The following is a 25,797-nucleotide window of genomic DNA, read 5'->3' on the forward strand; positions in this document are numbered from 1 at the left end:
ACCGACTCTGGAACTCGGGACCTTTGACCTGCGCGAGCAAGTCAGGTACGAGCGGAAGTAAAGCTGTGATCACCGGTCGTCACTCCTGGCTGGTCAGCTTAGTTGTTAGAGCGGTTGCCGCGAAAGGTAAAGGTCCCGAGTTCCACTCTCTGTCCACCACACAGTTTTAATCTGCCTGAAAGTTTCAACATGGCGAATATTCTACAATGCTGTTTCGCTCATTTATCAACTACTGCCACCCTTTCATGTCCTTCGACTTTCATAACTGCAGTCTGGTTTCTGTACGAGGTATAGAAATTTCGCTCCCTGCATTTCAAACCTGCAACCTTCAGATTTCAAACTCTTATCCAGTCAAACTTTATCTACCAGAAAATCGTTTGGCATGACTGTAATCTGGTCCTTGGGCGGGATAACTCCCCTTATCTATTACAGAATTTATCAAAAGGACCCCCTGCTAACAGACTGAAATTATTTGACTCACAAGGGGAGGCTACGACGTTTGGAACGCGGATTTACTGCAAACTTCGCGCACTCGTAGTACTCCATGAGGATAACAAAATCAAAATGTGTAAGCAGTAGCGCGTACTTCTCAAGTGTTATTGAGAAAATCGCAAGATAATTTCGGTCGTCAAATATAACATGTGCGTGGCCATTTTCACCAGGAAGCGGCGGCAGCCGAGTGGTAAATGCGAGCAGCGATGATATCTGTGGACTTCGATCGTGCGTTCGACAGGATAAACCATGACTTCTTGTCGTTAGTCATGAGCCGAATGGCGATTCCACCTGTCTTCATCTCCATCGTTATGAGGCTCATACGAGGGGCTACATCGAAGGTGACTGTAAATGTTCGGGAAGCGGGCTCGATTCCTATTAACAGCTCAGTCCGACAAGGGTGCCCACTCTCCATGATGCTGTTTGCGATAGCACTTGAGCCGCTGATGTGTGTTATGAGGCGCTCACTTACTGGGATAGCGCTTAATGAGAACTCTTTCGTTTGTCGCGCATATGCGGACGACCTGATCCTTCTCGTCAGATCAGGACATGAAGTGCGTCAGACTGTTGAACATCTAGACTCTTACGGGACGGCGGCAGGCAGTGTCGTTAACATGACGAAATCCAAAATTATGCACATTGGACGGGGTCTGGAAGACATACCGGGACCGTTTCAGACGGTGGAATCGCTGAGATGTCTGTGGATCACATTTACCCGTTCACTACGGCGGTCAGCGGCGGTGAGTTATCGGCGGCTTCTGCAGAATGTTCGTCTGACGATACGCAACAACTCACTGAGAGCCTTTGACATGATCCAACGTGTGGCATACACTAACGTGCACATAGCGTCACGACTGCCCCATTTAGCGCAGATCCTACCAATACCGAAGGGTATTGCAGACCGCCTCATGGCTGCCTTTGGTTACTGTGTTAGTACTGGGATGTTATTTAAGATCAAATATGACACGTTAACGCTACAGTTCCGGAACGGTGGCCTCAACCTCACAAACGTGCGAAACAAAGCTCTGGCGCTTTACATGCGAGCGATGATACGAAATTGGCAACAACGTAAGCATACCATAACGTCAGCTCTGATAGAAGTACTTGTTCCGCCTTCGTACGAACCCCCTATTGCGGTGGGCAATATTTCGCCTTCTCTTGCACACATTGCCTCATTTCTTGTTGATTACAGTTATGTCCGTCTGAAAGTACCTTTGACGAGAATACCCACGACTCGGGAGATCTATAGGTGCTTGATGGATCAACATGGCCGCAACATAATGGAATTCAAATATCCGTCGAGAACGTGGAACCACATTTGGTGTGCAGTGCATACTCTATTACTGTCAACAGCAGCGAGATCGATGTGGTATATTCTTATAAACCGTAATCTTGTGACCAGGAGTCGACTACATACAATTCATATGGTCGATTCTCCTCTTTGCTCAAACTGTGGACTGTTAGCAACGGAAGAAAATGGTTTAGTGTGTGGCGCAGCGAGGGACGTCTGGACGCTGACGCGTCGAATACTGGCCTTCCATCGGCGCACTACCTACACAGAAATCACATCGGGTGTACTCTTTCTACCGGACAAGACCTTTTTTTCCAAACAAAAGACGTATGCGGTCAATTGTATCGCTGGACATGAGACGAAATATTTGTATTCGTACGATATTAAGTCCGTGATGGATTATTGGATATATTTACAAGAACAACACGAGCTCATACGGAGTCATACGAAATACAGGACTTACATTTCCAATTTTTTATGCAGCGTTTTTCACAATCCGCCCTACAGCTGGGGTGTCCCAGAACTGAGAAGACTCCTGCAGCAGAACGGCTAGAGACAGTACTGTGCGGTTCAATTAAATTGGCACATGGCACACTGAGAAGAAAACTGGCCCCTACCTGTTGGCGCCAGTTATGACTGGATTATGTTCATGTCTGTGCCGGTCAAAACTTGGAGGTAACAAGTCATTTAGGGCTCCTTCCAGGTATAAGGGATTTCTCAAATCACGGACAAGCATACATTTTCAGTATCACTTTATGCGTTTGGTCGTTTACTAGTCGATAGTTATGAATATTATATTATTTATGATGATAAAAATTTGTAGACTGCCAAATAACACTGTAAATTTAATAAAAGTTCATCCGATTACACGTATTTTTCCCATTATATCAATTGTAATATAAATTGTAAAGAAAATTACTGTGTTAGAAATAAAAAAACTGACGAACGGGACTCGATTCATCGATCCAGTGATTACGGGGCTTGAACGCTAACCACTCGGCTGCCGCCGCTTCATGGTAAAAATGGCCACGCACAGGTATATATTTGACGACCGAAATTATCTTGCGATTTTCTCAATAACACTTGAGAAATACGCGCTACTGCTTACACATTTTGTGGTCCTCATGGAGTACCACGAGTGTACGAAGTTCGCAGTAAATCCGCGTTCCAAACGTCCCTTGTCAGTACTCTTAACACGAAGCGTAAACGGTAAATGAAGGTCATCAACGTAGAGATTGACTAACGTCGGGGTTAACCTACAACTCTGTCTCATTCTCTTCTCATTTAACTAAAGTAGGATGTGGAAAGAAATCGGCTTGGCCTTGTTGAAGGAACCTCAGGAATTCTTTGTAGTGATTTACGAAACTCATGAAAAACAGTAATCCGGTATGGCCGGTCGAGGATGTGATCCCTGCTCTTCCCGAATAAGAGTCCAGAGTGTTAATCAGCGCCGTAGCTTGCTCGCTCCGAACCGGTGGGAGCTGGTGGTCAGCCAAGTGGGCGCCTCTCTCAAAGCGGTTGTGAGCTGGCCGCCGCGCGGCCAAAGACCTCACCGTCTCCTCTGCGAGGCTGCCATACTTGTCTGCTCCTGCTGCTAGAGAACGTACTGCCATTTCCGATTTAGAGCGCCCAAACATTAATCAAGCCCGATCCGCACGTAACAGAAAGCAAATGGCCGTTGTGGTAGACGTCATAAGTGCAAGCAACAACACTAAATCTATAATATCTTGATTCCGGAATATAAGAATAAATGACGCGACGTGTGAAGCTTTCAGTTGAAAACCCTTCCTACACGTTGGCAGCAAATTCAACAGATCAAAGGTATTTGTGAAACGCACCTTTAAGATTTTGACTGCCCACCATCAAAAGAATCAGATCTGCCCATTAGTTAGGTTTATCTACACTGAAAAAATATCGATCTCCTACTGTTCTGGTGGATGACATCAGACCTTATTGACAGGAAGAGTGGTTTCTGTGTAGGTATTACCAAACTATGTTCATGTCAGAGCGTTAATTTTCCGTTTTTACGTCCGTTACCAACGGTACACGTAATTCTACGCTGCTGTCCACTTCATTTTGAAACACTTAATTGTCATACACAAAATGAGGGGTGACAATTTGCTCACATTCTGAACGAGTTGGTTTTAAGTTCCTGTTCTTCTCTGTGTTTTTCATTACTACATCTGTGCTTTTGTCGACGCCACGGTAGAATGCATTTTTCATTCCTGTCAAATTTAACTCCATTTCAGTATCACATTAAATCATAAAGAATACAAATTGTAAAAAAGTCGAATGAGTCGTACAGTTTTTGTTAACATTTCCATTCAAATTTTCGTTGCCTCCATAATGCGATAACTTGCACGCAGAGGGACAGGGATATGAGGTACACCCAAATCAAATCCACACACCACATTAACGATTGTTGATCGTACACAGTCTGTACGCGATTACCGAACTAGTTCCCATCGCCGCCTCTGATACACGATACATAAACAGTTACAATATGAAAACACACAGATCAGATTTACACCCTTCGCATCTATAAGGTGTACATCATACGCGATCTGGAATGTCAAGGTGACATTGCAGTGTTGGGAAGAGCTCACTGCTTTAGGAAATACGTTTCAGATCCACTATGAGTAAATACTAATTAATACTGGACTTCGTGAATGTAATTCCACGCCAGAAGAAAAGAGAAAGAAAGAAGGGACCTGTACCTTGTGACCTAACTAAACTTTATTTACTACATATCCACTGTGTGTGGGCTCTTTTTGCTTTGTGTCACTATTTATTTATTTATTTACTTATCGTATTGCATTACTACAAATCACATTAATGAACATAAACTAAGAATAACATGACATCTCGTTGAATCGGGTGTACTGCCGGTGGTCTGCGTTTTTCTAAAACAATATTTCGACGCCGTACCTCGGCGTCTTCATCAGGTGCTTCCTGTGACTGCATAAAATGCAAAAAAAATATCTAGGCTACAAATATAGTTAACTGAACTATCAATCGTATTCAGGAAGTCTTCAAATTGTCTCGTGCAGGCTCTAAGTGAACATGTGTGCGCCAAATGTTGGATTATCTGCCCCTCTGCTCCACAGTCACACTTTGGAGTAGCGTTTAGTTCCCATTTACTCAGTGAGTGCGCACATCTACCAAGGGTGGTTCTGACTGGCTTTAGAATCATCCAGGATTTTCTTGGGAGGTCAAAGCCAGACGGTTTTTTCAGAGATACATCGAAATTTCATGAGATCCGCAGTCACAGTGTCTTCTCAGACTTTATTCCATTATTGCACAATATCTAAGTTGTTATTTTCTAAACGTATAGCGTCCACCAATGATGGTTTTATGGTTTTCTAGAATCGAGTTTAGTATATACACTTATAACGAAACTACTGAGAGCGTTCTACATTTTCGTGGTTTGAGTGCTGGATTGACTTGAACAAAAAATATCCATGATAAAGTTTTGTCCAGCATTACGCGGTTTCTTCAGCAACTTGACAGTGTCCTGATGACGTTATTTTTGCGGAGAGTGGCCTGTTAGAGCTAGACAACAGAGTAAGCACTGTTTTTCTTCCGAGTTGCTCGGCCCAGCGTAGTCGCTGACCTGGACGGATCGATAATTTATAGCTGCTGAGTACGGTCACGCAACTGTTTGCGTGATTTGTGAAAGGCTTGGTACTTCTAACTGTGCTGTTGTGGGGATATGACCGCAAAGCAGCTGCACACAGGTCATCCACGCTCTTAACAAGGTGTAGAACAATAGCAAGGAAACAGAAAACGCAGTGTGGCCTGTAGGTCGTTTGAGGTCGCGAAAAAATCGCAAAGCATTTTAGCGGTTGCCCGAACGAGAGGTGTGTTTGGTAATAAAGTAACAAGAAATGTTAAAAACCGTCGAAAATAATCAAATGATAGAAGCCAGAAGAGCCTTGCAAGTGCAATTAGAAGGACAAAGTACTAATGAGAATAGAGCTTCGTTTTTAAAGCCACTAGCGTACCACTGATAGTGTATTATGGTAACAGAGATGTTGGTTATCGAACTTCCGTTCTAATCTTCGGATAACATCTAAAATAAATAGATGGATTTAGACGAGACATTAGTGAGACGAGGGTATAAACGTAATAGTATGAAGACAAATACCCTTTCAGGTGTAGTTTTGGCCACATACCACATATGTTTATGAAGATGACAGTGCTTTTGTCTCCGAACAACGATGATCGCCAACCAAACATTCTAGAGACCAAAAAGGTAAACTAGGTACGAAACTGTTAGGTTAGGTTAGTGTTGTTTAACGTCCCGTCGACAACTACGAAACTGTACTGATACGGGAGAGGGGGGGGGGGGGGGAGCACTTAAATCCCTGTTAGATCATCCTAATTAAGGTTTTCAGTACTTTCCCATAATCATTTTTTGTAGACGCCTGTATATTTTCTTCAACATGTCCGTGTTCGAACCATTTCCCTGATCGTGTCCGGCCAATGCTTGCGATATAACATTATGTCCGAAAAACAGCTCTGTTTTTGGATGTCGTAGACAGATGAAATGATGAACATCAAGGAGGTAAAGCCGAGATTGTGTTCTTCAGAGTGTTTAACAACGGTCAGGCTTCGTCCAATTACTGCAAAAGTTGTCTAAGTTGTCTAGAAATTCGTGTGTATACATTGTAATTCGGTTTTTACGCAGATGTTTCTTACTTTGCCATTATTTTGAAAACTTATGCCTGGTGAACCTGAAAGCTACCGACAAAATTTCGGAGATTATTCAGGGATATTTTCTGATTATTTTGGTATAAGAGACGCGTGGGCTCCTGTGACTCATATTTGTGCGATACTACGGTAGGTAACTAAATGTCACGATTAACGCCGCATCTATAGTGTGGTCGTGATAGACAGAACAGTAGCTCATATTACAAAGGACTCTGGGAAGAGGCAGCTCTAGCCTTAGAGCAACCTGGAGTGCACGTATTTAAAGTGATTAGCGAGACCATAGAGTCGGAACGAGGATTCTAACAAGTCTCCTCCCGAATGCGAGTACGCCCTCTTGGCCACAGTGCCACCTTGCTCAGTTAGAAAAACGAGTAAACTTGTTAGACCATATCAAATCGATGGGGTGCTACCACTGGAGATGTTACTGACCTGTGTCTTCCGAGTACTGAATATTTCTTAGACATTTTGAGGTATTTCTTCTGATAGTCATCTCAGAGAGATGGTCTTTTGTAGCCTTTTGTAACCTTAAAAACCATTTAGAACCACCTAATTGTCATAAATACCTCTATCATTTGCCTTAAATGATAAACTCATCCGTATGAAAATGAGAGCAGTTTTGGAGAGTTTCACTGACAGAATTCAGCTGAGTAACAACTTTCCCTTGCTCCTGTGTTTCGAATAGTTTCTTACTCTTTATCTTGTAGTGAACCGACTTCGCAAGATGATGATTTATAAGAAACTCTTCGACACGTCGGAAGGAAGACTAGGGTTTAATGTCCCATGGAAAACGAAGTCATGAGGTACGTGCCACAGCTTAAGATTAGGAAAGATGGGCAAGAATATCGGCCGTACCCTTTCAAAGGGACCATTCTGGTATTCGCCTTAAGCGATTTAGGCAAAACTCGGAAAACCTACATCTGGATGACTGGACAGGGATTTGAACCACCACCCTCCAGAATACAGGTCCATTGTCTTACCAGTGCTCCACATCTCTCGGTCGTCGTTGAAACGGGACAAAGCTGTCAGATGTCTGATAACGTGTAATAAGATTTCGTCAGCTAAGGGCTTCGTTACCCACCTCCTTAACATGAACCTTAATTTGTTTCCGCTTTTTTTAAAGTCTCGTTCACTAAGGAAGTTATTGGGTTTACTATTCATGCATATGCAAAGGGACAGCACGAATAGCCGGCCGCTGTGACCGAGCGGTTCTAGACGCTTCAGTCCGCAAACGCGCTGCTGCTGCGGTCGCAGGTTCGAATCCTGCCTCGGGCATTGATGTGTGTGATGTCCTTAGGTTAAGCCGGCCGCGGTGGCCACGCGGTTCTAGGCGCTTCAGTCTGGAACCGCGCGACCGCTACGGTCACAGGTTCGAATCCTGCCTCGGGCATGGATGTGTGTGATGTCCTTAGCTTAGTTAGGTTTAAGTAGTTCTAAGTTCTAGGGGACTGATGACCTTAGATGTTAAGTCCCATAGTGCTCAGAGCCATTTGAACCATTTTTTTTTTTTGCGTTACAGTAAACAACTACAGTGATGATTAAGGAAAATAGTTCATATTGTGAATGATGTCAAGATAGTTGCGCGTATACTATCAAATGATTCTGCCTGTCCTGGTGAAAATGACGATAAAAATTGACGTTAAGCCGAGCGAAGCGCCTTCACTCTCAGATGCAGTAATGTTGTGGTCGACTAATAGATGAGTCTGACCGATGTGTCGGTAGTGTAGTAGTATGTTTCTGTTGTATGATGATGATGAGAATGAAGAGGGGCGAAACCCGTGCTCTCACGTAGCGTTCTCCTCTCGATAGCACGGATGGGGAGAGGGGGCGGGGGGCGAGATAAACGTCCCCATCCGACTGACGGATCACCATCAACAGTGTGTCACATGCCTTCACTTCATGAGATACTGCGGAGGGGTATGAAATTTAATGCAAGACATTGGCACAAAGTCTGGTGATCAGAAACTTCACGTCACCACCTCTCCTCCCCTTTCCGGCCAAATACTAGCACTGGTAATTTCATCTACCACCGGGATTCGAACTGGCTTACCTCAGAGTCGAGCGGCACAGCACAAGTGTGCATTAACAACCTCGCCTACAAAGACGGGTCAAAAAAGCGATGATTCCAGTTTACGAAACGCTGTCGCAAGAAACGGTGAGCATCAGTCAAAAATCACCCGACAGCAGACAGCTTGCGAACAGACACACCGTAGTCACTTAAAACTACTTGATATTTTTTAAAGAGGCTCTAAGACTAGACGTATAGGTAAAAGTAAGTCAGTTTCTCATTTAATTCTAGGTTTATTAGTCACTAACCTAGCACCATTTTACTTATTAGAACAGAGACGAACTGTTCCCATAGGGGTAGTGAAGACTCTAGTGGCTAAGAGGCTAGGTGAAACATGAGGAACAGTTTAGCGGAGCATTACCATACTGATAGATTACATCACAGGTCAGTTGTCGGCAGAGTCCTAGACTCGAAATTTACAGGGACTTCAGAAAGTAAGTTACACATGTCGTCCTACGCTATGACCATTGCATAAGAAGAGTGGCGCATTGTCAGAAAGGTGTAGTCCGCCTTCATAGCTGAGTGGTCAGCGCCGCAGAATGCCATGCGAGGGACTCTTGTTCGATTCCCGGCTGGGTCGGAGATTTTCTCCGCTTAGGGACTGGTTGTTGTGGTGTGTACATCATCATATCATCTTCATCGACACGCAAGTCACCGATGTGGCGTCAACCTGACGGGAAGCCGTAGCCCCACGACATTTATAGAAGAGGGTACATGTTCCAGGTTTCCAGCAGGCACAATTGTGTTGCGTTACGGATAACAAGGGCATCACTGTGCAGGAGTGAAATTGTGTGGCAGTGGGAAAATACTTAAGAGTCTAAGTACTCGTGACAGAACAGTTCTTGAGGGCAAAACGTCTAACGTAAGCTGCACACAGGCTCACCATGAAATACTGCCGTTATATGGACCAAATGCAATGTCGCGTCCATCCGTAGTGAAATTGTGCCAAGAATTTGACCAAGACCAAGAGACGCGGGTGATGTTGGTCGGGAAGGAAGGCCGCCAACATCGAACACAGACGACATTTTCCAAGCAGTCGAGGAAGAATACCTGGGGGATAAGAGATTTTCCAGCGATGAAGACGTTCACACAGCGGTCCTCAAATAGCTCCGTGCCAAGCAGAGGATTTCTATCGTCATACAACTGAACGATTGGTAGAAGGTTCCGACCGTAGTTTACAGACACTAGGTCAATATTTTGAAAAATATTGTCCTATATCTGCGTCACATTGAAGTGTAGTGTAGCAGTCAGTAAAACTGCGCTATAATAATGTGTAACTTACTTTTTGAAGTTCCCTTGTACATTACAAGGCACCATCCTATCAGGGTGTCCCTGAATTCGCTCCATGTCTATTGTCATACCTACTTGGTAAGGATTCCAAACACTGTGTCCGCAGCTCGTGGTCTCGTGGAGCCGTCACAGTGGCTCAGCGTGTTCGGTCAGGGGACTGACCACCTTCTATGGCAAAAAAAAAACTAAGTATGTCCTCACTGACAGAATTTGAAACATGTCGTGCGGCATCTACAAAGAACCTCTGACGAAGAAGACGAAGAAACAGATCGAAAAAAAGAAGACAAAAAAGAAGTGGTTAGCTTCGCCGCCTCTAGCTTGCAGGGCCCCGGGTTCGATTCCCGACCGGGTCGAAGATTTTTCTGCGCACGGGCACTGGGTACTTTTGTTGTTCTATTCATTTCATGTCATGTCTTCTTCGTCGAGACTCGCGTCACTGAAGTGGTGTCAAATAGAAAGACTTGCAACAGGCGTCCAACAACCCCGGCCAGTAATGTCATATGGTTGCTTCGTTTCCAAACACTGCAAAAATACTGCAGAACTGGACGTACAAGTGCTTTGTATGCAATGTTCTTTACGGCTGCATTGAATTTTCCCTGAATTTTCCCAACAAATCTACGTCTTCCATTCCCATTTCCTAATGCTAATTTTACGCGATCGTCCCATTTCATATCGCTTCTTAGTTTAAGGCCTAAATACTTATACGTTGCATTGTGCTCAAGATGTTCACCAATAATCTCGTAACCAGATACTATCGGGTTCTTTCTCTTTGTCATATACTTTATCTTACAGTTATCAACATTTCTTGCATCTGGTGAACAAGAACGAAAAAATCTGTCATTAACACGTAGAGCAAAAAGAACAAAATTTTCATTGTAGAAGTTTTCAGCCTTCTCTGTAACGATTCCTTCTACATCTACATCTATATCTACATCATTACTCTGCAACTCACATTTAAGTGCTTGGCAGAGGGTTCATCGAACCACAATCATACTATCTCTCTACCATTCCACTCCCGAACAGAGCGCGGGAAAAACGAACACCTAAACCTTTCTGTTCGAGCTCTGATTTCTCTTATTTTATTTTGATGATCATTCCTACCTATGTAGGTTGGGCTCAACAAAATATTTTCGTATTCGGAAGAGAAAGTTGGTGACTCAAATTTCGTAAAAAGATCTCACCGCGACGGAAAACGTCTTTGCTTTAATGACTTCCATCCCAACTCGCGTATCATATCTGCCACACTCTCTCCCCTATTACGTGATAATACAAAACGAGCTGCCCTTTTTTGCACCCTTTCGATGTCCTCCGTCAATCCCACCTGGTAAGGATCCCACACCACGCAGCAATATTCTAACAGAGGACGACCAAGTGTAGTGTAAGCTGTCTCTTTAGTGGACTTGTTGCATCTTCTAAGTGTCCTGCCAATGTTACGCAACCTTTGGCTCGCCTTCCCCACAATATTATCTATGTGGTCTTTCCAACTGAAGTTGTTCGTAATTTTAAAAAAAAATGGTTCAAATGGCTCTCAGCACTATGGGACTAAACATCTATGGTCATCAGTCCCCTAGAACTTTGAACTACTTAAACCTAACTAACCTAAGGACAGCACACAACACCCAGTCATCACTAGGCAGAGAAAATCCCTGACACCGCCGGGAATCGAACCCGGGGACCCGGGCGTGGGAAGCGAGAACGCTACCGCACGACCACGAGCTGCGGACCGTATTTGTCGAGTAATCGAATTCCAACGGATTTCTTTTGGAACTCATGTGGATCGCCTCACACTTTTCGTTATTTAGCGTCAACTGCCACCTGCCACACCATACAGCAATCTTTTCTAAATCGCTTTGCAACTGATACTGGTCTTCGGATGACCTTACTAGACGGTAAATTACAGCATCATCTGCGAACAACGTAAGAGAACTGCTCAGATTGTCACCCAGGTCATTTATATAGATCAGGAACAGCAGAGGTCGCAGGACGCTTCCCTGGGGAATACCTGATATCACTTCAGTTTTACTCGATGATTTGCCGTGTATTACTACGAACTGCGACCTTCCTGACAGGAAATCACGAATCCAGTCGCACAACTGAGACGATAGCCCATAGGTAGAGGTCTGCGCGGCTGCGGATATCCGCGGATATATCCGCGGGTATCCGCGGTATTTGTTACTTGGCGGATAAAATCGCGACCGGCGCGGATATCCGCGGGTCATCTGCGGATAATGAGCAAGGCATCTGCCCAGTACGTATGTTGCAATGTTAGTTGAAAGCTTCAAGTCTGTTGACATTCTTGGAATCTTGCAGGTCCCGGGTAGAGCGGATGTCTGTTGTCCTCAGCCCCTGGCTACGATCGACGTAGCTGTGCCCAAGAGACCTGCGCCTAATCCGTTTCCGCGACCGTGTCTTTTGTGTGGCCTGTGAAGTGCTCTCTGGGTGGCAAACCTGCCCACTGTCTACCATCAGATGGTTAGAGCGTCTGCCATGTAAGCAGGAGATCCAGGGTTCGAGTCCCGGTCGGGGCTCACATTTTCATCTGTCCCCGTTGGCGTATGTCAACGCCTGTAAGCAACTAAGGGTGTTCATTTCATTGTAATTTCATTCTAACGAGCTACATGGACCCCGATGGTATCTGTTCTTTCGGACATGTCCGAATGCACAGATACCATCTTAGTATATATAAGTTGTCGCAGAAATGGAACCCTGACAATAACTATGTCATTACATATGATAATTCTAAGTACTACTGTCTATTACTATTAATTACTCATTCAAAACTTAAATATATGCGGATACGGAACTTGCGGATGCGGATTAATTGCCGCGGATGCGGATGCGGTTGCGGATTAGGACCTTGCGGATGCGGTGCGGATGCGGATTGCACTTTTCTTATCCGCGCAGACCTCTACCCATAGGCCCGCAGCTTGATTAGAAGTCGTTTGTGAGAAACGGTGTCAAAAGCTTTCCGGAAATCTAGAAATACGGAATCAACTTGAGATCCCCTGTCGATAGCGGCCATTACTGCGTGCGAATAAAGAGCTAGCTGCGTTGCACAAGAACGACACCTATCGCCATACAGCAGCAACAGAGTCTCATAATGAAACTTTTTCTCACTGAAGGTTTGACATCTGGCCTTAAATGCAAGCACAGAAAATTGCATCTCTTGCAGCTATAGGTGCTCATTCTGTAGCATCCTAACGAATTTCAGACAAGAGCTTATTGGTGATTTGTAACCACATGTTGTAAAATCGTCCTGTAAATTCCGATACAAGTGGGTGGTTCGTGAAGGAGCTGGCTTTATGGTGACGGGGAATCGGCAGAAAACAAACGACGGTGCGCAGGTTTTTCGCACGAGGTTGTGGGGCGGCACTTAACACCAAATTGCGGCAGACTGCCGTCATACGAGGCGCGCGTGCTTCACAGCCGGCAATTAGAGGCGGCAGTCGCTGCAGTGCAAGAAGCGCCCGGCCGGCCTTCGCTCAGTGGTATAGCTGTGGGCCTGGAGCAGACGTACCGGCGATGTCGCCGGGAGGAATCACATCTATTCCTTAGTTTTCTGCCATTAACGTGTGCTAACACATAGGAAGAGCTGCGTGCTTCGTCACGGAGTTATTTAACACGTTCGGGCCGGCGTGTACGACAGGTGGCTCACGCTCGAATCTACTAATTATGCTACCAGAATACACTATCGTATGACCTATTACACAACAGCACAGTCATTGAGGAGACACTGTTCGTAGCGCCTTGCGTAATCTGAATGGTCAGTTGCTCGACAGTTGCAAATGTGTTCGCCCATTCACGTCTCCGCACCCATTGTTTACCGGTTTCATATATGGCCCATGGTGCACCACAACTGCCTTCGTGTAGGTTTTGGATAGCGCCACTTTTCCATGCATGGTAAGACACACGAACAGTATACAAACTTAACCTTTTCGGAAATGCTTCCACCGTTGGCCCAAAAACCAATAATCATGCCATTTTGGACGTCAGATAAATCGCTGCGTTCCCTTATTACAACGGCTGTACTATATTCCGCGTCTCCCCCGACACGCGGCTGTACTATATTCCGCGTCCCCCCCGACACGCTCCACTCTCTAATACTAGTGCTGCTATTAATGTGAATGAACCGCGTATATCCAGTGTTTTTATTTACCACAGCAGTAAGAAGACTCCAGACGACAGTTGACACTGAGCACTTCTTTTACTGTGATGTAACAATGTGGCAGATGACTACGGGACAGACGGCCGGAGTGGCCGTGCGGTTCTAGGCGCTACAGTCTGGAGCGGAGCGACCGCTACGGTCGCAGGTTCGAATCCTGCCTCGGGCATGGATTTGTGTCATGTCCTTAGGTTAGTTAAGTTTAATTAGTTCTAAGTTCTAGGCGACTGATAACCTCAGAAGTTAAGTCGCATAGTGCTCAGAGCCATTGAACCATTGACAATGGGACATTTCGAATGCGCTCGCCAATGCGTTTATTTTTACAATTTTTTGCGCTACAGAGGACAAGCGTCCCCAAAACCAGATGTGTATCCCCTGCAGCCTTCACTTGTAAGTTATAATCTATCTTCTCTGCGAGTAGTGATGCCTCACTCGTAGTATCTAAAGCAGAAAAGTCGCTAAGCATCAACCGAAACAACGGGCTGTAAATATATTTTTCTGGCTGTTCTTTCTGACAAGAAAAACTGCCATCTAAATCTATAAAGAAGCGGATATCAGTTTTCCGCAGGTGCATTTCGAACCAATCTCTCACAACAATACTTTTTACATGTTTTAGAGATTAATTTAGTATACAGCTGAAGGGAAACTGCTCTTACAGAACCGTTTAAGAAGCTGAAGGTTATTGTGTGGCATAATTTGTATTTCATTCGAGGTATTCACGAAATGAGTGTCTAGACTGCTGTAGTCCCACATGTGACCTCAGAAGCGATCGTGATAGTACAGTAGAAATACGTGCGCTTGTGATTCGTAGAGAATCCGGAGTGCGTGAGCTTCATATAAACTGCGTAGGTATGCCACTGCTATGGCGGCCAGTGAAGCGGTTTCTGCTTTCCGAGGGAAAACTGCTGGTGTCTTTAATACGGCACTTCTTGATTATCATTGAACCATATTGTTCCTGTTGTCGCCGTCGTTCTAGTTATTCTCATTGTCTTAGTGTCATCACAATATACACGCTCTTGTTTTATAGTTACGAGCAAATTTCCCAGTTGAAAAGCTTTAGTCGCTCTGATAGGTGATATCTCATAAGAAAATGTTCAGTTGCCGTTACTCCTAAGGTTTGTTATGTATTTTCTGACTTGGGAGCTAGTGAAGGGAGCAGAAACAGATCCCGAGATTTTCGGATAAGTATTTCCTGAGCAGGGTGAGGAAAGAAGTCAGTGTAATATCTTTACCAGAGGAAGGAACATATTAATAGGACATCTGTTACAGTATCCGGGAATAATTAATTCAGAATGAACAGTAGCGGGGAAACATAGTAGCCACTGACAAAGAGCGGAATATGCAAAACAAATTGTAGACAATGTTACGTAGAGATGAAAGAGATTAGGACGACCAGTGGACAAAATTACGACTGTATCAAGCCACTCGAAAGACTTATAACTTTTTTTTTAAAAAAAAAAGGCTCCTCTCGAGAACAGGACGGAACAAGCAACGTCCATGTCGTCGACAAAATCAGTGTACGCCCACAAAGAGTCTCAGAAAGCAGTCCGGGTGGTTTCAGAGTGTTGAAATTATTTTCATTTGAAATCTGAACTATAAACCTGAGAGCATGAAGAGTAATCAGCGATGTAGAATATTTGATTTGTTCATTGAATGATCCCTTTCATGTCGTCAAACCCACGTTAATCTTCCTTACTCAGAAAATCTGAAATCACGCAAAAATGTTGCAGTGAACCTCCTTAACTCATTTATCGCAATAAAAATTCGCTAAATCAACACATTACAATATTACTGCATTAACACCATTATCGTACGAAGAGTCGTTTCGTTTCAACATTACTAACCCGCTCTTACCTAGTGGTTACTCTCGTAACCAGTTCGTAATCGCATCGCTTTAAGATGGTTCAAATGGCTCTGAGCACTATGGGACTTAACATCTATGGTCATCAGTCCCCTAGAACTTAGAACTACTTAAACCTAACTAACCTAAGGACATCACACAACACCCAGTCATCACGAGGCAGAGAAAATCCCTGACCCCGCCGGGAATCGAACCCGGGATCCCGTGCTCGGGAAGCGAGAACGCTACCGCGAGACCACGAGCTGCGGACTCGCTTTAAGAGTTAGCTTGCGAGACAAGGAGGCGGCCCATAGACGTACCGAAGCTGCGCATAGCTCAATTAGTTCTGGACTGGTGCACTGTATACTGGCTAACCTAAGAGCGGTTTCCGGTGTTTCATCATCTCCATTTACGTAGCAAATGTATAATCCTCAAACAGTTAAGATGAAACATAAATTTTTAGACAGCTAGAATACATGTCAGATCCCACCAGCATATACCCCGATCACCATATTGGATATAAATAGGATTTCAATATCCATTAACGGAGATTCGTTTCTGGAGAAATAGCGCAAAGCTGTGGGCAATGTCAAAAATATATGAGCCGATTGCCATATAATCCACAAAAAACTTGCAGCACATAGATAGAAGGTAGTTACGTTTTTCACATAGTTCGCCTCAATCTCGTCTCTCTCTCTCTCTCTCTCTCTCTCTCTCTCTCTCTCTCTCTCTCTCTCCCTCCCCCCCCCCCTCTCTCTCTCTCTCCCCCTTCCTTTTGCCTAGGATATAGTCTTAGCAAGTTGTGACGACACTTAATTGCATGGCATGTATTTTCTTAGGTGTTTTCTGCTCTGCAGGATGGAGAAAATGAACGACGGTTTTTATAGTAATACTCACAACATGATTTTTTTCTGTTGTAGGTCACCAACCAGCGCTGTTCATGTTTTGGATCAAGTTTCAGAAGTACCGTGATATAGCCAGGTAAGAGAACCTCATCCATCAACAATTCTTATAGGTAGAATAAACGCACCTGCTTGTTACAAACTTATTAAGTGCCAATACATATTCTAGCTGGGTATCGTTTATCTGGGTATCCTCCGACAAGACGTTTGTTTTAGTTTCGCAGCACTAAGTTGAAAGCAAGCACTTATTTTCTCAGTTTCAAGTCTAAAGTACTGTCTCTAAGCCCTTGCCGTCGACAGGACCCTAAAGCTCGCCGGCCGGTGTGGCCGTGCGGTTAAAGGCGCTTCAGTCTGGAACCGCGTGACCGCTACGGTCGCAGGTTCGAATCCTGCCTCGGGCATGGATGTGTGTGATGTCCTTAGGTTAGTTAGGTTTAATTAGTTCTAAGTTCTAGGCGACTGATGACCTCAGAAGTTAAGTCGCATAGTGCTCAGAGCCATTTGAACCAACCATTTTGACCCTAAAGCTCAAAATTTCTTCTTTGCTGGAAGCAGACCTGTCATTACTCTATGATGTTCCGGGACTGCAGCCGGTCGTGGTTTTTTGCCATGCACCGAAACACCGTTGAGTATCCAATAGTCCGGGAAACTTTCTATATACAAGTCAGACCTATCATTTTCAAAAATGTCACTAAAATAAAAGGTCCTTTGTTTCACTTATTGAACAGGCTCTGCGATGTCGGTTGCAGGAGAAGTACACCTGTTAAAATTAGAGGGTAGATGCAGGTGAGCCCCTTTCGGAGTTTGTAGAATTCAAAACTTTAGCATCCGTGCATGTATCACAAAATGCTGTTCTAGTTTATTACGTGGGATACTTGCTCGAATGTTTCGTTATGACGCACAGCTACGATTTCGACTGCTTCACCTGTCGAACGCCAAGAAGATTGTATAACTGTAGGCCTACTAATTGTGCATTCATGGCTTGTGGAGCAGGCGCTTCCGGTTGAGCGCTGTCCTGGGGAATTATTCGACATCGGTTTGGCATTTTTCATAAGGCAGACATCACGTATAACGGCACCGAAACCAGTTGTAATATGATGATGGAAGACAGACACCATATGGATAACTTTTTTCATTTATGCGGATTACTGGTGTAGACCTTTGTTACAGGCAGTTTTCAGATCCGTATCTAATAAAAGAAGAGAGTGAGGTACAGTAATACAAAGCTGATCGTCCTGTGACATAAAAATACATACAATGGCAGCATACAATTCAAAAATAAAAGATCATAGCCGTATTTGTTTTTAATTATTGCGAAACCTCGTTCATTAGCGGCAATAAACATAAAATGTTTGACATTTTTCAGTTGCAGTAGACGCGAAATGCATATAGAACATACTATATACTGCTTTTTACAGGATACATCTCGCTTCTGTGTAATAGAAGATTGCTGGCGATGAATTTCAGTGCATTGTAAATCATGAACCTGTTCATGCTGTGCGCAAAAATTATTTAAAAGTGACATCTTTCACGTGCATGCAACAAAAATCGAAAAAGCAAGTTGCCTACTGTTTCATTGAACTGTTCCAAAAATGTGTCTGTGTAGTTTTAATCGTTCTCTTTTGCTCAGATTTTCTGAAATTGCACTATCGTTGACTCCAGCTCATTTGCGCAAAACATCTCTTTCGTTTCAGCTCGCTACATATTGATAAATTAAGTTCAGCTGTCCAAAGAATGAAAATGCACATTTTAAGCAGTTCTAAAGGCTACGCAGAGTAACGTATCCAGCCGCGGTAGTACTGTCTTGCTAAAACTACAAAAGTGATAAGAATTATCTCATCAGACTTCATTCATTAATGTTTGCGTGAGTACAAGAGAGGAGTTAGGGAAACAACGACTGCGTGGCGTCTGTTTTATCTAAGCCTGCAAGGCAGAGAGATCAGCAGTTGTATCAGGCCGCTGTTGGCCCCCGTGGTACAGTTCATTTGAACTTTGGAACTTCCCTGACTTTATACCTCCAGAAATGCATTTCATTAGAAGCGATAAAAGCATGTAATTACAAACTTTTTAACTTCGTTTTTCTCTCTAAATGGTCGTCATTCCAAATAAGTTTAAAAGTCCCACAGCCACCGCTATTTCTGTCATTGAAACTGAATCAAGACCTCCTAGTGAATCAAGCTGTGGCGCTGCTTGCTAGCAACTCGTATCAATTTTAGACTATATACCGGTACACATTAATTACCACCACTTGGGCATCCGGTTAGCAGTTTAATGTATTACCTATACCAAGTTAGTGCAACTCTAAGTAATCACTGTGGCCTGCTTTTTGTTGCTGTTACATCTCGATTTACACTTAATATTAGAATTAAAGGATCAAGACACTTTTCCTTCAATGAGCGGATACAGTAAGCCTTGAAAAGCGTATTATCGTCTTATTTACGATGTTGAGACTGCACATCTCATAGGAATATGGTAAAAGACCTTGTAATATGTATACCTAGGCGAGTTTTCAGATCGCTTCGAAAGCCCATTGGCCTATACAAAACTATATTTGAAGGTCTAAATACTCGGCATAAATATTTTTCTCTATTTTTGTAGGGCATCTTCTGAGTTTATACAACAGTGTCCGAAATATCGTCATGTTTTGTTTATACTACGCTCAGCTCTTCCTTCGAAAGACTAACAAACTGCCCCTTATTGGACGCATGTTTTGTCTGAGTGTGTGTTGAAAAGTAATGTCTCCGAATTTCTTATGTGAAAACTCTTAAAGTTTCTATATAAAACAAATGTTATTAATATTATACATATTTATTCTTCGTGTTTACGTATTTGCATCCCCCTGCCGCTAGAGGACTCCGAATTGTAGCCTGTAACATGGTGGGGTGTAACGTAACTTCGTCTGTGCGTGAGAAACAGTGTTTTGTAATCGACTTTTCGAATCGTAGAGTTCATCCAAACATGGAGCACCTTCTCCTTCAGCATAAAAATGCCATACCACACACCAACGCTTCGGTATTTACAACAATCCGACGCCTAGGGTTCACCGTCATCGATGATCTTCCGTACCGTCCCGACTTGGCCCCATTCGACTTTCATTTGTTTGCAAAACTTATAGATCACATTCGAAGCCTTCACTTTGGGCGATGAAGGGGTGCAAGCAGAGGTTAGGTTGTGGCTCTGTCAACCTTGAAGGTATCAACAAACTGGTCTTTCTGTGGGAGAAATGTGTTCTTCGTCAGGATGACTATGTTGAGAAATAATTATGTAGACGTGAAGAATAATGATGTAGAATGTTTTATTTGAAACATTTAAGATTATTTACATTAAAAATTTAGATGCACTACTTTTCAGCAAGCCCTCGTAGATACGTCTGATGCCACTGAACCGATTCCAACATTCCGTGTGCCGCTTCTGCGTGAGACGTTATAAATATCTGCTCTTGACCTCCTATCCACAACTGGCTTGGAACTTAACAATTTAGAAAAACGGAAAAAACACTCCACGACCATCCACGGAGCATTTAGACAGAGATGAACAATCCTAGATAGGATACTACTTTTTATCGTTTACAGTTTTCAACTGGCGAACTTAGTAATCTGTTGGTTCCAATGGCTCTGAGCACTATGCGAATTAACTTCTGAGGTCATCAGTCGCCTAGAACTTAGAACTAATTAAACCTAACTAACCTAAGGACATCACACACTTCCATGCCCGAGGCAGGATTCGAACTTGCGTCCGTAGCGGTCGCTCGGTTCCAGACTGTAGCGCCTAGAACCGCACGACCACTCCGGCCGGCAGTAATCTGTTGACATCAAACTTTAAATCAGTTCCTAGGATCTTCTGTCTCATTAGAAGTGTTAGATATATAATATATATAACTTCGAAAGCATATATATATATATATATATATATATATATATATATATATATATATATATATATATATATATACATATACGCAGACTTTCGACTTTGCAGATGTATTTAGCATCATCACATTGTGTACAACGTTTCGGATGCTTTGGTGAAAGCAACTAACGTTAACAATGCTTCGAAAAGAAAGGTCTATTAACTACGCAGAAAATACTCCACACAAAATACCACTGTGTCAGGTTTTCGTGGATCAGTGAAACGAGACGTAGTTCGATATTTCGGCGAAACGTTCAGCTCTGTCAAAATAATACTTTTAGTTCATTTCCTACATTCATTGCTAATAATATTTGATTGGTCGCCGACTTCACCTTATTTAGTCAACTTAAAACACGCGAATAAAACTTAGCTTGGCGCATTAAATCATAGGTTTTTTCCTTCATTGCGACAAGTTTTTGCGAGTTTATCAGGTTACGTTGTTGCTATAACCTTGTTTTCGTAGACACAAATTTGACAAACCTTCTGATGCCACAAAGGGGCAGAGTGATGTCAGATGTGACTGGATAAACTTCCCCGTTGTAACTGCAAATGCACGGAGCATCTCGTATTTTTATTAGTGCTTACTTTCTCGTTGATTGGGAGATTACTAGAGACTGAAAATTTACTCAGGTAGGCAACGAATTCAGCTACCAATACACCACTTTTTCGTGATCGTAGAATTCTTCTCCGTTTTAGAAACGAATTAAGCCTTTCATAAACATTGTGCGCTTGAAAAGATTCTAATTTCTTTTAAAATTGTGTGTGGCTCTGATGTGGAGCATCGTCTCACTGTTTTCGTGTAAGCCAAGATCTCCAAAGCCATTGAAAATCCTTGCAATTGTAAAAAAAAAAAAAAAAAAAAAAAAAGTTCAAATGTGTGTGTGAAATCTTATGGGACTTAACTGCTAAGGTCATCAGTCCCTAAGCTTACACACTACTTAACCTAAATTATCCTAAGGACAAACACATACACCCATGCCCGAGGGAGGACTCGAACCTCCGCCGGGACCAGCCGCATAGTACATGACTGCAGCGCCTTACACCGCTCGGCTAATTCCGCGCGGCTTGTAATTGTACCTTTGAGGTGTACATGGAATAGGAGGAGCTTCTATCCTTAGCTAGTAGCCTCGTCCATTTATCTACTCGAGTAATGTGCAAACAAGTCCCACTTCATGTCTGAGTGTTGAGAGTACATGGGTGCCATGCAGAGAACTCGGGTTCGATTTCCGGTATTAATACGAATTTTTCCCTGTGGAGGGAATCGTACGGGGTGCACTCAGCCTCTTAATGCCAACTGAGTGAACGAGAAGCAGCGGCTCTACAGTCGGCAAAATGGCCGGGAGAGTGGTGTGCTGTCCACATGCCTCTACATACGGCATCTGCATGACGCCGCAGGGCAGCGGATGACACGGCGGCTGGTCGGCATCCCTTAGGCCATCGAGACTTGGGCGAGGAGCTAGAAAACGTGCAAACAAAAAAGAAATGAATCATATTCGGCCTCTCACTGCAATCTATTAGGTGTTGGACGGAATTTGTTCAGTCAAATATTTTTGTCTTTTTTATCAAAGAGTGTAGGCAGCACTTCGATCGTGCTTATATTACGAGGGAGTAGGGCAAGTCATCTTGCGATTAGGTTGCACGATTGTACTAGTGTCTGTTAGCACGCGGGACAACGTAGATACACAGCTATTTTTTTCATTAATGGCTACTGGGATTGGTTTCAGAGATAGTAAAATTGTAATTAATTATGCCATCGAAACTTCCTGGCAGATTAAAACTGTGTGCCGGACCGAGACTCTAACTCGGGACCGACTTCGAGTCTCGGTCCGGCACACAGTTTTAATCTGCCAGGTAGTTTCATATCAGTGCACACTCCGCTGCAGAGTGAAAATCTCATTCTGGAATTAGGCCATCGTTAACGTCGTTTCCGAAGACAGTTCTCGCTGACAAAATTGCTAACTCAATAGCAATATGACTTCATTTCATTCGACTCCTTTCTCTTGTGCCGTTTTAACACATTGTGATCCCATGATTTGATCACTGTCAATGTATATTAATCTGCTCGTATAAGCGTTATATGCAGCGCGCTGGCTTGCGAGACAGGGAGGTAAGCCTGACCAGGATGGAATCTGCGCGGCGAATTAACGACCGTGGGTCTGCTATACGGTCTCCGTTCACAAGATTAAAACTAAAATAAATTTTCCAAATCCTAAAAACCAGTCAGAAAACTTAAGTTTGATGTGATCTGACTGCTCTATAAGGAGTTGTGACTAAATAAATAAATAAAGTTTAACTGTGGAAGAGTAGCTCCTAAAATATTGTCACTAAATAGAGTACAAGTACTTGTACGTAGCCACGTTAGTGCGGGCGAACCCTCGGCATAGGAACCACACGACCGTTTCCACCTCTGTTAACATAAAATGCTAGCGGACACACTCGAGAAATCTCGTGCAGCCCTGTTGCGTTCAGCGCCGCATCACGCCCTGGATACTTCGTTAACGTCCTTATGCCACGTCCACCGTGTAGTACTGAAGTGAGTGGGCTTTGTACTTCCACGTACACGTTGCTCGACAATAACGAAGCGCCTGCCCAAGCGAAATGTGTGACGCTAATGTGTCTGGCTTCAATCATTTGTGAGGTTTCTCTCCCAGTTACCATGATTGGCGTGTCGGTGTCAGTACATGACCTGAATTTTGGAACCTTTGAGTACCGGAGCTTCAATTCAGACCAAATATTTTCAAACCGTCGAGGAAAAGTTTAACGTGAGCGGTTGAACCTCGATGATTGCGAAGTTTTATTTTCTGGTCTACGGAGACGGGTTTCGCAATTGGCTTACGTCTGTATCTTCTATTAAACGTAACTTGTTACGGGCATTATCGAGTATATTTTAATCCCAAAGACCTTTTGAGTTGAATAAACGTATTCATAATGATCGAAAAGAAATAAATTTTAACTACCTCTCCAACTTATAAGTAAAGAAAATTATTTCTATACTCACCTCATGTGTGAGAATACTGCAGTTGCATGGTTCGTTATCAGTGAAATTTCATAGCTACAATTAGAAATAATGCCTCTACGAAAATAGCCCAGAGAACTCAAAGAGCAAAAGGAGATGACACTGATGGGTGGTGGCCGTGTTTTCTTGCGAAATAATTACAATCGTTTTCTCCATTATAACTGAGATTTCATAGCTACAGCTGCAGTTAACGGCTTATCGGAAGTAGATCAAAGAACTCACAGAGCAAAAGGAGAAGACGCTACAAGGTAGCAAGCGTGTTTAAAAAAAAAAGTTTACTTTTTTTACTTGCGCTCCTATCTTTTATGCACTCCGTGATTATCCTAGCGTATATAGAAGAAACTGCTGTCTGATTGCAGCTCCCTAGAAATAATACAAAATATACACTCCGTGACAAAAAAGATAAGCACCATGAAGGAGAGGAGGGGACGAAACTTATGAGATGAAAGGGTATGTAAAGTTATTTCAATGATTAAAAAATCGAGTCAAATTTACAAATAACTTGGCATTGTGAAATCACTTATCAGTATGACGTTGCGACCCCTCTGTCCTGGACGCATGCACTGTTCGGTTGGGAAAAGTGTCCTAAAGCCATTGTGTCGTATTTTGAGGCAATATGGCCCACGACGTATGTAACTAGTCCTCGATATCCAGGATACTGGCCACGGGAAAAAGTTGACGCCCCATACCAGTTCTATTGGGAACATATCTGACGATTTCTCTGGCCACCGAAGTACCTCAATATCACACCGATAGTTCATAGAGCCACATGCCATGTGCATACGAACATTGTCCTGTTAAAAAAATACATCACAATACTGTTGAGAGGTAACACACGAGGACGCAGGATTTCCATGACGAGCCGTTGTGCCATCAGAGTTCCCTCGGTGACTATCAAGCGTGGCCTGATGTCAAACCCGATGGGTCCCCACACCATGACGCCGGGAGTGACACCACTGCGCCTCTCCAAAACATTGGAAGAGTGGGACCTCTTCCTAAGTCGCCGTCATACTCGCCAACGACGGCCATCCGGCGTAGTGCAGAAGGGTGATTCATTGCTCAACAAAATTGGACACCATTCATCAGCAGTCCGTGCTTCCCGGTCACGACAGCACTTCAGCAACCATTTAGGTTGTGCTAAGGGCAGCCCACGCATGGGACAGTAATTCCATAGTCCGGCTGATTTTCGTTTCCGATCAGTGTTGCAGGGAGTCCGTTACCTGTTCTTGGACGATAGGAGCAGATGTGAAGTATTTTAAAACTTTCTCGGCGAATTGACTGTTCAAACAAATTTCGGGCTTGCAGCCGGTATTCGTTCAATACTTCGCACGATATTTCAACTGGGCACCTGCCAGTCATCTTCAGGTGAGCCGTCGCAGACTGGCGGAAACGTCTTCCGTTCCTCAATATATAGCGTACTGTTACTATTCTGCGCATGCGTCGAAAACTTGATAGATGAACCCTCGCTTGTGGAATAGCGGAACTCAGTCGCCCTCTGCGTTGCTGTTTGCCACGGCCGTCGACGCACTCTGTAGTCTTCGATTTGAGCAAATCGTGGAGATGGGATTCCATGCACTGTCCAGCTGGTAGCCGCTGTCACGGTTTAACAGATTTTCCGCCAGTCGTATTTCTACGGATTCTTTAATAAAGGAGTCCCAGAAGGACGTTGCTGTGGACAAAGTCATTGTTATCTCATACTCCAATGAATGTCCAGTAGAAATAGAATGTTCAGCAATAGCGGACTTGCTTGGCTGCAAAAGGCGGGTGTAACGTTGATGTTCAGAGCAGCCCATGGTTTGTGCGTGTACGAAATAACATTGACATCCGGCCTTGTATTCTGGGTGCTTGAAATGCATGGTGTATGACGAAAAAAAGATGTGTCACCAACGACTCTTCTAGGCCTTAAGGTAACTCTTTTTTTTTAGTTACGCGATCGGCTGCATATAGAGCTCTTGAACGAGCACATAGAGCACTCGACATTTCTCCCAAGGAGATATTTCAGCTACCCCCACTGTACCCCCATTAACTGTGATGTTGGTGTCGTTTATTTTTGTGAAAGAGATTTTACGGTTTTGTTCTTTTTCTAAAATATTTGTATTTCCGTTTCAGAACATCTA

The 25,797-nt window shown here is 43.6% G+C and overlaps 1 protein-coding gene across 5 annotated transcripts in view; it reads left to right on the forward strand.

Annotated features, from left to right (window-relative positions):
- LOC126248704 (ecdysone-induced protein 74EF-like) overlaps positions 1 to 25,797 on the forward strand; it is a 737,945-nt gene that overhangs the window by 220,605 nt on the left and 491,543 nt on the right. For all 5 annotated transcript variants that reach the window (XM_049949991.1, XM_049949993.1, XM_049949990.1 and 2 more), the window contains one exon: positions 16,774 to 16,834. The gene's annotated coding sequence lies outside the window, so the exon portion shown is untranslated. The remainder of the gene's footprint in view (positions 1 to 16,773; positions 16,835 to 25,797) is intronic.

The sequence above is a fragment of the Schistocerca nitens genome, chromosome 3 (assembly GCF_023898315.1).
Source record: "Schistocerca nitens isolate TAMUIC-IGC-003100 chromosome 3, iqSchNite1.1, whole genome shotgun sequence".
Lineage (NCBI taxonomy): Eukaryota > Metazoa > Arthropoda > Insecta > Orthoptera > Acrididae > Schistocerca > Schistocerca nitens.